General features: G+C 35.8%; 1 protein-coding gene across 1 annotated transcript in view; it reads right to left on the bottom strand.

Annotated features, from left to right (window-relative positions):
* LOC138709258 (gustatory and odorant receptor 24-like) overlaps nt 1–4,993 on the bottom strand; it is a 34,210-nt gene extending 29,217 nt beyond the window's left edge. The window contains exon 1 of the mRNA XM_069839923.1: nt 4,902–4,993. The gene's annotated coding sequence lies outside the window, so the exon portion shown is untranslated. The remainder of the gene's footprint in view (nt 1–4,901) is intronic.
* Nucleotides 4,994–16,339: the final 11,346 nt, after the last annotated feature.

Below are 16,339 nucleotides of genomic sequence, written 5' to 3'. Positions count from 1 at the left end.
GCTGGGGTCCCCTAAGGCAGTGTCATATCTCCCACTCTGTATAACATCTATGTGGCAGATATTCCCCTCCCTAATAACCCGCTAGTGGGACTGGCACAATATGCAGACGACGTCGTATATTGGGCAACACACCCCCGACTCCCCTCCGCTAGGAAGTTACTAAACGCAACACTCAGGCAGTATCTAAATTGCACCAACACGTGGCGGATCACAGTCAACACAGACAAAACACAGATATGCGTCTTCCGCCCAAAACTCCGGACTCGGGTCCTCCAGAACAACCCAATCACAATAGCCAACACTCAACTTGCACTCCAGCGGAATCTCACATATCTAGGAATACCCCTCACCTCCAAACTCTCCTGGACCGAAGTAGCTAAAGAAACCTGGAGGAAATATAATGCAGCCACCAGAGCAATAAGCTACCTAAGTGGCATCAATCGACCCGGTTGTATAACCGAAACACTCCTCCACCTATACAAAGCATTGGTTAGATCCCTATGCATATATCCCTCCATTTTCCTCGCACAAGCCCCTCCAACGACCCAATTGAAATTTGAAGCACGCGAAAGAAGAATTCTCCGCCAAATCTTCCACCTGCACAGACGCACCAGAAATAACACAGTTTACACTACCACAAAAACAAAGCCACTCTTCACACACCTAAACAACATAAACAGGAAATACACACATTCGGCAGTAAATCGCGTATATACACAACACATCTTCGCAAATCCCCCGAACACAAACAACAGAACAACACTGGAGAAACTCCTCTACAACTACCACCAGCCCCCACCACCAAACTAAAACACACAAACAAAACCACAAACACGTGTTGGAAATTTGAATACTGTCTGAGAGGACACACGACAGCAACAGAGAGGCAGATGAATAAAATAACACCACACCATGAAAGTCTCCATAACGATTCAGACGCTTCTGCCACCGGAAGGGGAAACTCAAAAATGTATGTGTGCACAGTGTTCTGCCCAAGAGCAGGTCTTTAACTGCAAACCCAGCATTTCCCTTTCTTGTTTTCCTCTTAATCTCCCCATATAATACTTTAATGCTGTCTATCAACTGATATCTTTTACCCCGAACTCTTGTCCCGTTCACCATTCCTTAAGCATTCCAAATTAACAAATTAGGCCTACACCAAAATAATTAAAAAAAAAATAAATAAAGTAAAAAAAAATAAAATAAAATAAATATAAAGCCAATCACCGCACTCACACACCTACTGGCACTTATGCCAGAAATAGTGTATAAGTATGTAAATATATATTTATTGTTATTTATGTACAATGGCTGGAGAGGGCATCCTGCGCGTATAAGACCCTAAAACGGCCTCTGGCTCAAAGCCAGTAAAGTCAATAAACATCACATCACGTCTTTCATTCACTTAGTAAGTTATAGTATAAGTACTACTATGGAATTTATTTGACTATTCTTTCTTAACTCTTTATTATGTTATTAACATTTAAAACGCAAGTGCAATATTTTTTACTTGGTTATTTAACGACCCTATATCATCTACGAGGTTATGGAATTGGTGATAGCGTGATCGTGTTTGGCGAGATGAGGCCGAGTATTCGCCATAGATTACCTGAAATTTGCCTTACGGTTGGGGAAAACTCGGAAAAAACCCAACCAGGTAATCAGCCCAAGCGGGAATGGAAAAGTGCAATATTAAGAAATTGGTGTTAGTACTTTTGTTTTACAGACAATAAATAAAATATTAAACAGAAAGAAGCCATATAAAATAACGACATAAAATTTCACGTTCCGTTTGAAGTTTGTGCACCACTGTTTTCTTAATCCAACAGGCTGCTTATTCATATACATAATTCTTCCTCCTTCCATACCTATTGTAGCGCTTGATGCCCGCGCACGATGTCGAGGTCAGAAAAATGCGCTTGCTTTGACATCACTGGTTTAACACATGGATGAGCATTTTTTGGTTCGCGAACCGGAAGTGTTTCGAAACTTCCTCTCAACGTCGATAGATGGGATTGTGATTTGCAGCGCCGGTCTTTTCGTATCAGTCGTTCTGTACCGTACAAATAAAAACAATAAAAGGAGTCAAACGCAAAGGAGTATAAGAACACTTTAGTTGGTTTTCAGAAAATATGATTGAAAATGTTTAAACTTTCGTATATTCCGTGAAGTTTCAGTTTTAATTTTAATGTGTGATCTGGTGTGATCCCTTTGCCACTACGAAACGTGATTACTTTTATTATATACAGTCGTTCAACCATTAAATGCTCGCTCACGAAAACCTGCAAGAAATTATATATCATATTTTGCTTTTGAGAAACAGAATTCTGAATTATTTTAGTATTATTTGAAGTCATTAACGCGGGAAATAGTTAATGGGTTGAAAAAATCAGTTGAAAGAAACAACGTCTACAGAATCTGACAAAAAAGCTAAATATAGATAGCATAATACTTACAAGTTACCGTTACATTCTATTTTTTTAGATTGCTCAGGCTCTCATAAGTCATGCATGGCCATTCTGAAACAATTCATTGACGGGAAATTCATTGAAACTTCCGTTCGGAATATTTACATGATTTTTTAAAGAATTAAACGGTCCAGGCTTAATATTGTCAGACGTTTCAATCTCTTAGACCGAGTCTATTTCAAAACTTTGAAAGTGATTTGGTTCTCAACTTTCATTGTAATAAAAGTTTCAAGTTCAATCTATAAGATTTATCTATTTTTATTTGATATGACATTGTATATAATATATTAACGTTTTCGCCTTTTCGGCATCATAAGATATTGTTAAGAAAGCACGAAATCTAAACCTCGAACAAATTAAAATGTGACATAGTAATATGCATGACAAGATGGACTTTCATGAGTTTTATATAATTATGTCTTATTAATAAAAGGTTTATTTTGAAAAAGGGTTTCCTGAAAAAGTGAATTTGGATAAGTCTATATGATTTTCTGATACATATAACTCATGTTACAAAAATACATATAAATAATCAAAATTGACAAAAGTATTACATATACTGGATTAAGTCATTAACAGACATACGAATATCAGTAAATTAATAAAATATTGGTAAAAATCAGTTGTTGAGTTTGTAATTAATTACCGGGGAATTGTGAGTGGAATGGTGATATAATATCAATCAATTTTATATTTAAAATAACAAATTTCAGCTGAAATTAATATCAGTGCTAAAATAATAAGTTTTTTTAATTAAAATTAAAACTTCACGGAATTTAGGAAAGCTTAAACATTTTCAATCACATTTTCTCAAAAGTAACTAAAGTTCACTTATATCCGTTTGCTTCTGAACCCCTCAAATATTTTGGTTTTTACAGTACAGAAGGAGTGATACGAAGAGACAGGCACTTTAAGTCACAGCACCATCTGTCGGCGTTGGAGGGAAGTTTCGAAGCATTTCCGCTTCGCGAACCAGTAAATGCCCATCCACTATTTAACAGAACGCTGGATCCTTCATTATCTAGAACAATCATTCAGTCCTCGAGCCAAATTTAACTCACAAGCATGACGTTCACGTCAAGTTAAAACTGCGTTGTAACCATTGTTTGTAACAAAGTTGATTTTTTTATGTGAATACGTATTTAAAATCAGACCGACACATGTGGTACTAAGATGAAAATGGCAAGTAACGTTTGCAGGGTGATCCATTCCGACTCTGTAACTTCGTGGCTAATAACACGATTGAAATAAATGTGGTCTATTGTTCGGTCGGGTATACGACCATGATGCGTGTCACCTCGTTAGTTTATCGTTACGGGAATGTAACGCATGCGCAGAACATCATTTATCTGACGTTAGCGTTCACCGTAAATGCTAGCAAACTAGGCAAAAATTCCTTTTCGAGAATACGTGCAGAGTTTTGAAAGAAAATCCATAAACATGTATTTTTAAGTTGTGAGAATAACTTGGAGCTTCAAAAATACAGTACATCGCCATATTAAAACGCTTAGCAAATCATACAGAAGTTGTCTCATGAATTGACACCTGAAAGGTTCAACACAGAGAATATCTGTCGTCAGCTTAACGCTAATCTCAGAGAAGATATATTTATCAGGAGAATTCTCACATATGATGAAATATGGGTATATTACCGTGACACCTCAAAACAGAGGCTCGATCCCCGTCAGCCTGCCAAAATCGTTGTTCGGTCCCAAAGTGATGTTATGTGTCTAATGGAATTTTGAAGGCGTTATTCACTGGGAGTTTGTTGCAAACGGATGTACAAGTCTAGGCCTATGCGGGTTTTTTACTCTCAACAGCGAGAACTAGTTCATGAAGTCTTGAGAGTGAGGTATCCGACATTAGTTAATCGAAATAGAGTAATTCTCTTGCAACAGGGCATTAAAAGATCTCACGCCGCTTCAACAACCGCGAAGGAATGGAATTGCTACTACACCCGAAACACCATAGTCCCGATCTTCCTCTTACAGATTACCGTCTGTTTCTATCCTTGCACCATGGCTAGAGAGCATGTATACACTTCCGAATTCTTTGTTGAAATAGGCCTACATTGATACAATTTTGAAGAATCAACATCAAGAAGCTGCGATTTGTGTGTGGTATTTTTTGGGATAGATGTTTTAATGCTAGGTTTGCATAAAGAAATATTATGTATTCATTAATACGACAAGGTGAAATTCATATTTTAAGCTGGCGAAAGAACAATAATATGACCTTTCTGAAACAAGATAATTTATATCACAATTAAACATAGCAGACACTAAGCTTCTCAGAAATACAGCTGAATTCTGCTACGGCACAAAATATAACGAAATTATGTAGACTATAAATCAAAAAGAATGTTGACAAAATAAATAGAAGTATGATTGCTATAATTTATATCATTCAGAAGAATATTTAAATACATATTACCTCTAAAATTTCTGCACTTCCAGATGAGAGTGAAAGATGACTACGAAGACTTCTGGAAGCTTCGATATACCAAATTCATCTGTTCGACGAAACAGCCTAGCTAGTCTGTCAATAATGATCTCTAATATTTCAATTTGGAAAAATGAAATTAGAGCAAACAGTCAATAATTTTGAACGTTGAACCTTTCTTATCTCTGAAACAAGAAAATAATCTAAACTGGTCCTTTGAACTGCGAGTCCACACGTCAAAATCGATGTTGCGCTTGCGTAATAGATTATTGCGACACGTCATAAGCTCAGATAAGCGTACAAATTGTTGAGCTAAATCAACAACATGACATGCAAATGGAGGTTATTGATTGTAACTAGTAATGGATATTTTTAATTAGTGCCTATGAATTTTGCTTAATTTGGTTCTCATTTCCGTAACTTTTCTAATAGGTAGTCATACAAATTATTATTTCCACATTCAAATTAGAGAACTAAGTTATTATATTCGTACATAGATTTTCTTATCCACAACAGGGGTACTGGTTTTGACCATATGCTTTCCAGCAAAGTGTAGATTTTTTTTTCACTTAGTTATTTAAGGACGCTGTATCAACTACGAGGTTATTTACAGTCGATGGAATTGGTGATAGCGATATATTTGGCGAGATGAGGCAGAGGATTCGCCATAGATTACCTGACATTTGCCTTACGGTTGGGGAAAAAACCCAACCATGTAATCAGCCCAATCGGGAATCGAACCCGCGCCCGAGCGCAACTCCGGATCGGCAGGCAAGCGCCTTAACCGACCGAGCTACGCCGGTGGTTGTGTCTATTATTTTCTGGTAAGTTAGCGTTAACGAATCTATTAAGAATGAGTATCACGATATGAACTCTGAAAATTTTATTTACTAACAAACTGCGGTACAGTACGTCTTAGGCACAGGTACATTGTTCTAGTTCTTGTCCGTCCACAGTACAGTGAAACCACGCTAATTCGGAATTCGTGATAATTCGAACAACTTTATTTTTACACAAGACATTTGAAGATTAATATCCCACACAGTGAAAGTACAGGGACAGCATTTTATTTTTACTAAGATTTTTAATATTAACCTAGTTATACCTTTGGATTAACGGTTGAGAACCGAAAACACGTTTTCTACCCCCTTCCACGACTGGAGTTCGATGATACTGGCGTAAAATACAAACAAATCACTTTACTAGGTATAGGAAGGAACAAAAGTAGTTCATCCATTTACGTAAACTGGGAAATATCGCAATTTTGAGTTTGATAATTTTCATTAGATTTTTTTTTGTTTAATCAAAATGTAGTACTGTATTAACAATAAGTGCTTTTACTAACGAAATGAGTTATCCATGCGAAAGTATTTATTATGCATGTATTATACTGCTTACAGCATATTAGCGTACTATATAGAGAACGAAGTTAAATTGAAAAATGATCATAATATGGATATTTAAACACATTTTTGAGAATAGTGGCAATTCATTTCGATACAGGCTTCAGTTCTTTTGTGCATATTATCGCACTGTAGACTAGTGCATCTAATTCCAATTACCAGTTTCGTTCTTCGTACTAATAACTCATGTTGAAATAAGTCTGTACCTACTCTATAAAAGAGTACCTTACGTACTGTAAATTCAGTCTTCAGTTCTGTCCTATCCGAAAAAAGAAAATTACTCAGTCATGCTATCTACTGTCCATCCAGTGGTTATATCGCAGGGTTGTAGAAAGGGGGAAAATCACGTGACAGTTAATTACTTAACGAGGCCCTTTTATTTAAGTTATAATATTACGTAGACGTCCAATTCCTAATAGAAATTGTTTTCAGAAAAGAGCTAAGACTGCCCAGCCTTTACAGAAGGGCGAGCAGAAGCGGGTGGAGGAAATCGGGATGCGACGTAGGCACAGTACCTGTGCGAAAATGATTCAATATTGAAAGCTCTTTCGTCACTGGAAAACGCGAACATATTTCTGGAACGTACAATGCTCACTAACTCAGTTCTGTTTACTATGACCGTAAGGTGACTTTGACTGCACACACGGCCTTGTTTCTGTGTGTAGGACAGTTGGAAGTTTACTAGTAGAGGGGATGGGAGTGAAGTACATTCAAAAACTCAGGTATAATAAAAATTGAAGTGAAAAGAAAATGATGGCCCTGTAGTTCTTGTACATCCATAATACAGTGAAACCACGCTAATTCGGAATTTATGATAATTCCAACAACATTTTTTTTTTACACAAGACATTTGGAGATTAATATTCCACACACTGAAAATATAAGTTAGGAGCCCAGTATTAAAGACGAACATACGCCATTTTTAACGAAATAAAGTTCAAGATTGGCCCTTATAGTATTTTTCACGCTCTTTCCAAATCTGTGGTCCGTTTATTTCAAAAACTGATATTGACATGCTTTTGTGAACGTTAAAATATGTTGTTACTTTTATAATCGGATACCTCCATGCATAGTTTGTTTCAAACGCGGGCATGACCATTTCAGCCAATCAGATTGGTGGAAACGGCTTAAAACTGTCATGGTGACAAGTTAATGTTTACATTCTGACGAGTTTGGATGTTTTAATGGTTACTCTTCCTTTTATTTCGAAATGTTATTAAAATATAAGGATTTTTGTGCAGCTTGACTTCAATATAGAGCGCAATACGTTGGAGAGTACGCCTGAACTGACTAGGAAACGTAAATTTAATCCTGAGCAATGTAAATGTACTAAAGAAAAACGATTGTAAATGAATCCTTCACAAATTAAAATAGGAGTGAAAGTAAGCCCAAAGGAACTTGCGGATGTTCAGAAGTTACTACTAAGTAAGTGCTTCAGAAGAGAGTGTAAGGAAAACCCCTGTCTTCAGTGGTATAGCACTGTAATCCAGAGTTCTGATAAAAATGTAGACATTCACAATGAATGTGATTGTTTTGAAGACCCTTTAAATGAACCACATGTTATCTGTGCAGAATTGCAGTAAAATAAGAATTAACCCTAGGATGCATGGCGGGGGTCTTTGAGGCCTTTCATCAATTTAATTACTCTCTTAAAAGTGTTTAAATATTATGAAATTGCACCAAACGTCATGTAATCTTCTAAAATATATCTAAGAATATGTTGTATGATCATTTAAGGAGATACATTAAGAAAAACTGTTCAAAATTAATTTTTCTTAATGCTACACGTATAATGCATAGCGGGGGCCTCTCAGGCCTGTCCTGCTTTATTCATTATACAGCCATACAAGTTTGTTTTACTGCTAATATGTGAATGTTGACAATTCTGACATTTGTATCCTAGTGACAGTTGTTGCAACGTTTTATTTTGTAAACATTTTTGGATTTAACATAGCAGAGTAAGCTGCTGTTCTCAAAGCTGTGAAATGTAAGTATTCTTATTACCGTACTCTAATTGTGTTTTTTATGTACATTATTACTAATAGAATTCATGTCCACCGCTGTGGTCGCGTGGTAACGTGTTCGCTCCCCAACCCAGCGGGCTGGGGTTCGATTCCCCGCTTGGGACATGTTGCCTGGGTGAGGTTTTTTTCGGGGTTTTTCCCTTACTCCTATGGCTGAATATCAGGTAACTTTATCAGGCGTATGGAACCCCACTCATTCTCGCCACTTCCTTCCCCCCCCCCTCATCATCCTTTCCTTATCATTCCGGTTGTCTTTCCTGGTCTTCAGATCACGCGGCCCTTCGAAGCTCCTGACGCTCTCGGCCGACCTACATGGGATATCTCAAAGCATAGTAGTTAGTGACCCAGCCTACACCTCAGACCATTGGCCAGACGGGAAGGGTGATGTGCAGTTGTCAAAAGAAAAAGTGGCCGCTCTCTTGAAGCAAAGTTCCCTTCGGATTTCTTCGCTACAATTCGGAGACAGGCGATGTTACATGTTGTTGGACCACGTTGCCTAATATCTACAGTTATACTTAAAATATTCTGTGTGTTACTTGATAGCGTAACGGTAGCGTTCTGGCTTATTCGTGAAGTCCTGCGTTCGAATACAACCTCGTGTTTTTATGTTATTTTTTGTTTTGATTTTAAGAGAGATAAAGACAAAATATACATAATTGTTCCTTTCTCTTTTACGATTATTTTAGTAATTAACATCAGGTTCATTAATGTATTACGCCATGACTTTATCATTATGACATTGTGGCTGCAAATGGAAAGAAAAAAGATTTTACTCTCAACAAAAATATCTTTCGTGGCATAAACAAAACAAACTTACTGGCGTCTACCTTAGAACATTCAAACAATTAAGCGTCCAAAAAAAAAAAAAAAAGCCTCGATTTAATATTTTGTCTATCTTCCCCTTATCTCGATCACATCTTGCAGTCGAGTGGGCATGGAATCGACTAGTCTTTGCAAATAGTGACTGTTCTTAGACACGACATTCAGGCATTCTGAACATACATACATAAGTGTTCTGCCCATGGGCAGGTCTTTCATTGCAAACCAGCATTCTCCAATCTTTCCTATTTTCTACATTCCTCTTAGTCTCCGTATATGATCCACATATCCTAATGTCGTCTATTATTCTTCTCAACCAGATACCCAACCAATTCCTTTTTCTCTTTCTAATCAGTTTCAGCATCATTCTTTTTTCACCCACTTTTTCCAACACAACTTCATCTCTTATTCTGTCTGCCCACTTCACACGCTCCGTTCTTCTTCACATCCACATTTCAAATGTTTCTATTCATTTCTCTTTATTTCGTCGTAATGTCCATGTTTCTTCCCCATACACTGCCACACTCCACATAAAGCACTTCACTAGTATTTTCCTTAGTTCTTTTTCCAGAGGTCCGCAGAAGATGCTCCTTTTTCTATTAAAAGCTTCCTTTGCTCATTTTTGCAGTTTTTCTTGGGAAGGATAAATGCGATAACTTCCCGTTGCGTTCCGCACACCACTGTCTCTTTCGCATCTTATTAGATCCCACCCAAGTGTGCAGATGATGAGAGTGGATTTGAATAATTGGGCCCCTGGACTTCACCGAAATTCACCGCAAGAGTTAAATATTAGTTCTATCAGAATGTTTGACCCGATCAGAGACCGGGAAATCCCAATTAGCCTTTGTCCCCCGCATCCTGGACTAGCTTCTACAAATCATCACAAAATCTTGAAGGAGGATTGGGCCAATTTTCCCGCAAATGTTTCCACGCTTGTGCCCTCGTAGCTCAGCGGAAGAACATCGGAATTTAGTTGTCAACGTCTCAGGTTCAATTTCTCGTCATTCCTTTTCATTTTATTGTGGTACAAGATATTATAATGTAATAATATAAAAAGGAAAACTAACACCAGTATTATGCAACTGTATTGTTTCAAATCTAATATGAAATTTATGTTATTTATATCGCTAAAGAACGATAACAATATAAATAACTTTAATATTATTTATACAGTATCACTAAAGAACGATAACAGAATATAAATGATAAATATCGGTTTAATTAATATAAGATATTATATAATATATATACAATTATTTAAATAAAATAACCTATTTTACAAAGAAAAATGCTTATTTGTATTATAATAATTACTTACATAAAATACAGATTATTTATATTGCGATACAACATTAACAGAATATAAATAACTTGAATATTATTTATAACAGAATATAAATGATAATTTCGATATTATTTATATCGCTAAAAACGATAACAGAATATAAAAACGTGGATATTATTCATATCGTTAAACAACAATAACAAAATACAAATGATGACTTGAGTATCATTTATATCTCTAAAGAACGATAACAGAATAAAAAAAGTTATAACTTGAATATTATTCATATCGCTAAAAGAACGATAACAAAATATAAATAACTTGATATCGATAAAGAATGATAACAGAATATAACTGATAATTTGGATATTATTTATATTGCTAAAGAACGATTAGAAAATAAAATGAAAACTTGAAGATGGCTCGAACCCACAACTTTCTAATCATTAAACAAGCACTCTACCACTGGTCTACGAGACTCAGATATGGAATACTTCCATAGTTCCGGAACTTCTTCTACAAGCACATACATCGTGTAACATCGCCGTGACCCGAAGTGGACTTAGAAAATATTCGCTGTTCACGAGTGCGGCCACTTTTTTTTTTTTTTTTTTTTTGACAGCTGTACAGCTCAGACCGTTTAAGGGTTGAATGTGGTGGGGGCTGTTGGGGTGGGGTACACGGACTTAGAGGTATGATGGGAATGGTTGTTTGGGTTTTAGGGGTTAGGTCGGTTCGGCGTGGGTGCAGTCGTTCTACAACTCACCCCAGGGGCGCACAATAGTCCTCAGGTCGCGGTGTATAGGGATGTTCCCCTTCCGGCCTTATAAAGAGAAAAAAATAGAAATCGTGTAAATGTTTATTCTTACTTCTATTTACACATTTATTTCTAAACTTAGAAAGTTTTATACTTTTGTATAGAGTATGGCATCAATTAGTGGTTCTCAAGAAAGGAGATGTAGGTGTACTGCAAGTACTACAATAAAAACAGATAATTCTAATTCTTCAGCCGCAATTTCTGAATGGTTGGATAAATCTAGGGAACCTTCAGAGAATGAACCTGAATACAGATCTATGATAGATAATTCAGAATGCATAGTAGGCCTACATAAGTAATGATGAGGAAGTAAATAGTGATGAAGCATCTGACATCAATCATACAAAAAATAAGCCCCAGCCTGCGAACTTATTGATCGGAAGTGATGGAACTCAGTGGAGTAAAAACACTACCATCTTCTAACAGGGTGCATACTCATAATAATACCAAAATTTCTCCAGGTCCCGTAAGAAGAATATCCGTCAGTACCGAAGGATGCATGGAGTTACTTCATCACAACTAATATTGTAACCTATTGTATACTGTACAAATCTGAAGGGACGACGTTTAGCAGCCATAAGAAACAAACATGGCACCATGTTACAACCTGGAACTTATAAGACCACATATGAAGCACAGAGTCAACAATCCAAACTTGAACATGAATGTCCTTCAAGCATTTGCCCGGTGTGGAGTCAAACAGTGTGCAATATTCCCAATCTAGCTGGACAAAATTAATTTCTCACTTTCCTTTGGTCAGATTTCGATGAAACTTTATATTCAAGTTTATATCAACCATAGAAAGATGTGTTTCAATTTTGATTTAAATCGGGTGATTAAATCAACCCTTTCACATAAGGGTGAGAACGATATATTTGTTTTGAATGAACATATTACACTGAAAATAAGTTCTTGGTATGAAATATTTGTCCAATGTAGAATTTAATGTTTAATGGGAAAATGATATTTATAAATCCCCTTAAATAAGAGTGAAAATATTATTTTCTTTTCCACAGGACACATTGTAGGCCTAATTAAAATTAATATATGTATTAAATATTGAAATATTTGAAGTGTTGTAACAGGACAGAATATATTTTGAACCACTTCAGTTAAAGAAATAATTGATTTTAATTAATTAATTTATTTTGACCCAATGCCAGGAACATTAATATTTGAATTAAATATTTAACTGAAATTAATATACATATTATAACATTATTCTCAGTTTCATAATTTCTTGTAGTGAATTATCTAAGTTTTATTTCACTCAAAGTGATATGGCAAAATAAATAATACACTTTATAACACAAATGTGCGAAATGATTTGAATTTACAACAATTTCTTTAAACAAATCCGTCATATTATTTTATGCCGTAATGAAGAGTGTATATACAACTGAGACAATAAATCTGCTGTTATTTGTCTAGAATAAAAATTGTAACACTAATAAAAATATAGGCTAATTTACAGGCGTGCTTTATTCACTATCCGTTTCACTGGAAATATCGCCAGATGCTTCTGACGTTGCCGAGCTGCTTACTGGTGGACTGGGCAGTAGCAGATTAATCACTTGTGGTGATAAGCTCCCACTTTTCTTCACGGGCAGTTTTCTTAATGAAGAAATGAGGGGATCAGATGACACCAGCAACATTGATAAAAGATCTTGATTTGTAGATATTCTTGACTTCTTTCTGGTATGTCCTTCCCTAAACTTTCTCAAATCTTTGTTCCTTGCTTCCTGTGCCTCTTCAGAAAGTTGTCCAATGCGTAATGTGCAAGATTTTATTATTTCTGTGCTGTGAAATAAAATTTTGTGAACTGTTACCGGCATGAAATACCAGGGATATAATTCCATATAGAGTGTTTTTGTTTCTGCTGTGTATAATCTGAATGCTTCTAAATTTATATCGTAACCACTTGCTATTGTTTCCAAAATCACAAAGAATCGTCGTATAAGTTCTTCATTAATTCCAGTAATATCACTACTTTGTTTTGAATTTCTGAAGAATCTTCTTGCAGTATTGCCGTCATTACTGGTGCCACTACCTGGTTGAGGTTTGTCAACTATGGGACCCATATCAGTTCTGAATTTTTCTTGTATTACTTTTTTCCTTTCGTTACATACGGATTTGTCCACCGTTTGTTGAGGTTGGATAAAAATGTGTCCAATGTATTTTTAATCTGAACTTCAATGTCATGTGAATAATTTTGTAGGCCTAAAACACTCACACAGTGATTAAAAATTTCCTCATTTCGAGATTCTTTACTGCTTAGTCAAACATGGAATAGTTGCCGCCGCGTTACCGTGTGCGCCGCCACTGAAAACAATTAATTGCTGATAAATGCGCAAGAACGCGCGAACTTTGAAACAAGGATTCAACACTCTAAATGTTGTTTTATTAAATGCTAAAAGAATTGTCGTAACCGGACGTGACCGGAGACACTAAAACTCCAATTATATTTGGAGAACTTGAAAAAATATATTTTTTCAATTGTAATATTTAAACCCTATTGTAAGAAGAATAATAATTTACAAACTAAAAATTGAAGTATCATTAGTAAGAACATACTTGTCTGAACAGATTCCATGTCTCAGAACACAAATAATAACTATCAGCTGGCACTTTTTCGCCCACACAGTAAGCTACTTTGCCTACGACTGAACCGGAGCGAGAAATGCAAGGAAGAACTCAGTGCCCCCACCCTTCTAAAAATAGCTTGCTCCTGATAAAACAGTAAAAGCTATCCGTCACAACATTCTCCAAACATTAAAGAACATGAATTCATATTCATCTATGCCAAACTAAACAAGTCGAAATTTGATTTTTGTCCACCTAGATTGGGAAAATTGCACACTGTGCAGCAGGTGGATATGGATTACATCCGCCCAAGGAAAATGGCAAGAATAAGATGGATGCTTTTTGTGCCTACGTGACTTAGAAAGAAAAATTGCTCAGTGTTGTTCAAAATGTTCTAAGAATGTGTGCAATGAGCATAATGTTCTTGTTTGGGATGACTGTTTTCAGTAAAAGGGCATTGGACTTCACTTTATATAATAATAATCCGAGGCACGACAGTCTATGAAGGACCAAGACCGACCAGCAGGCTGCTGGCCTCACGTCAACATACCGAAACAGAGGTGGACGATTATCCCCCCCCCCCCGCCGTTATAGCTGCTTTCGTAACTGGATTTCGCTACGTATCGTAGCTCCCCAAGTGCATCACAATGCTGGGTGGGCATCGGTACCATACACTGACCGAAATTTCATAAGAAAATTTCTTCCTCCATGAGAATCGAACAAGCGCACATTTTGTAACTCGAGTCCTAAGCAGGATGCCTTAGACCACAACAACAAGGCGCAGGACACTTCATAAAATGGAAATAAAATTTCAGAACTTGTGCATATAGAGAAATTTTTATCATATTTCGATACTAAAAACATTTACATGGTGTATAATCATTATATTATAGTATTGTATTGAATAATTAATTGAATAAAAATAACACAACATTGAAATTGAACTTAAAAGATAAGAATATCCATGGAATTTATAAAGGGGGCCTCTGAGGCCCCCCCTTATGCATTGATGTAAGTCCAAAAAGCCATGCATCCTAGGGCTAAGGAATTGAATAGAAATAACATTCCAAATTTAACTTTCCAAGTTTTCCAGTTAAATATTAGTTTTAGAATAAAATCATAACTTCCATAGGATTTTTCATGATTATTCTGGTTATGGGTTGTGAGTATCCAAAATGGACACTTACATTTTCGTTTGGTTCAAAAACTGACAGAAGTCAATCTTAATTTCAAAAGTGGACAATGCCATTTTTAGGTATGTTTCAAAGTGCTTTAAACTGATATTTTTAAGTGGTAAGCGGAATTATTTTGTTAATAAAGTTACAAATATGACACACAAAATTTTTCATGCCTTATACCATAATTTAACATAATGAAACAAAAATATGGCTCTACTGACAAGTAATAAAAATGACTCTGGTCCGTCTTTGATACTAGGCTCCTCAAGTGAATGCAAAGCATGTAAAATGCGGTGATAAATTCAAATTATCCGACGTAAAATTAATTTAAATGCATTAATTGAATGGCTGCCTAGAATAACGTTGTAAGTCCGTTTTTGACCAAACTGAGTTTTCGGCTGAAAAATTTATCGCACATCTTCCATCATGTGCTGCCATCATATTGCTAATATTCACACTACTTCGAGATCTGTAGTATTTTGATTGTGTTGCTCAGCTGAATAGAGTTGCAACGCAAATAAAATGGCGAACAATCATACTTGTAGCTTATCACATGGGTAAAGGTTATTGCCAATGCAAGGCCAAGCAAACCATTTGAGGTTTTTCATACGCAACAAGAATACTTTAGGGATTTAGGGCTAGCACAGCAAACGATAAAGAAGTTCCAGACCTCAAGATAACAACTGCCTGGTTTCAGTTCAGTTCTGATGATCCTATGTCTCTGAAAATGCTATTACCATGGACAGTGTATTCTCTATAATGAAAAAAAGGCAAGCGTGCAAAAATTGACAGTAAATCATATTTCACATGATAACTTACGGTACCTCGTCTTTATCATGGCCCTATTCCAATCACAAAAGAGAAAAAAAAATTATCTGATTGCAATGTCAAGTTTTCTTCCTCTTGGTCATGGTTACTCCGAATTTTACTATGGCCTAATAACAGAATAAAGAAAAAAAGTATTCTTGTGTGTGTAATATTGATATTGCATGTCTAAACATATAATCTTAAGTTGTATAATTTGTTTCAAGTTCTTATGATATAAATTTGTATTATTATTATTATTATTATTATTATTATTATTATTATTATTATTATTATTATTGTTACTATTTAATGTACTAAAATGTAACAACCATGAAGAATTTACCAAGAAATATGGACAGTATTTAAGTTTCTTTGCTTTACAACGTTGTTCTCCTGGACTGATATACGTTTTTCTACTGTAAATGTTAGAAAAGTTGTGTTATTTGGAAGATGAAGGCAATAGATATATATATGTAAATGGTGTGAATACTTACTGAAGTATTAATACAGATC

The sequence above is a fragment of the Periplaneta americana genome, chromosome 1, assembly GCF_040183065.1.
Source record: "Periplaneta americana isolate PAMFEO1 chromosome 1, P.americana_PAMFEO1_priV1, whole genome shotgun sequence".
NCBI classification, from domain to species: Eukaryota; Metazoa; Arthropoda; class Insecta; order Blattodea; family Blattidae; genus Periplaneta; species Periplaneta americana.
Note: the sequence above shows the minus strand (reverse complement) of the source record. Positions and strands in the feature narration are given on the sequence as shown.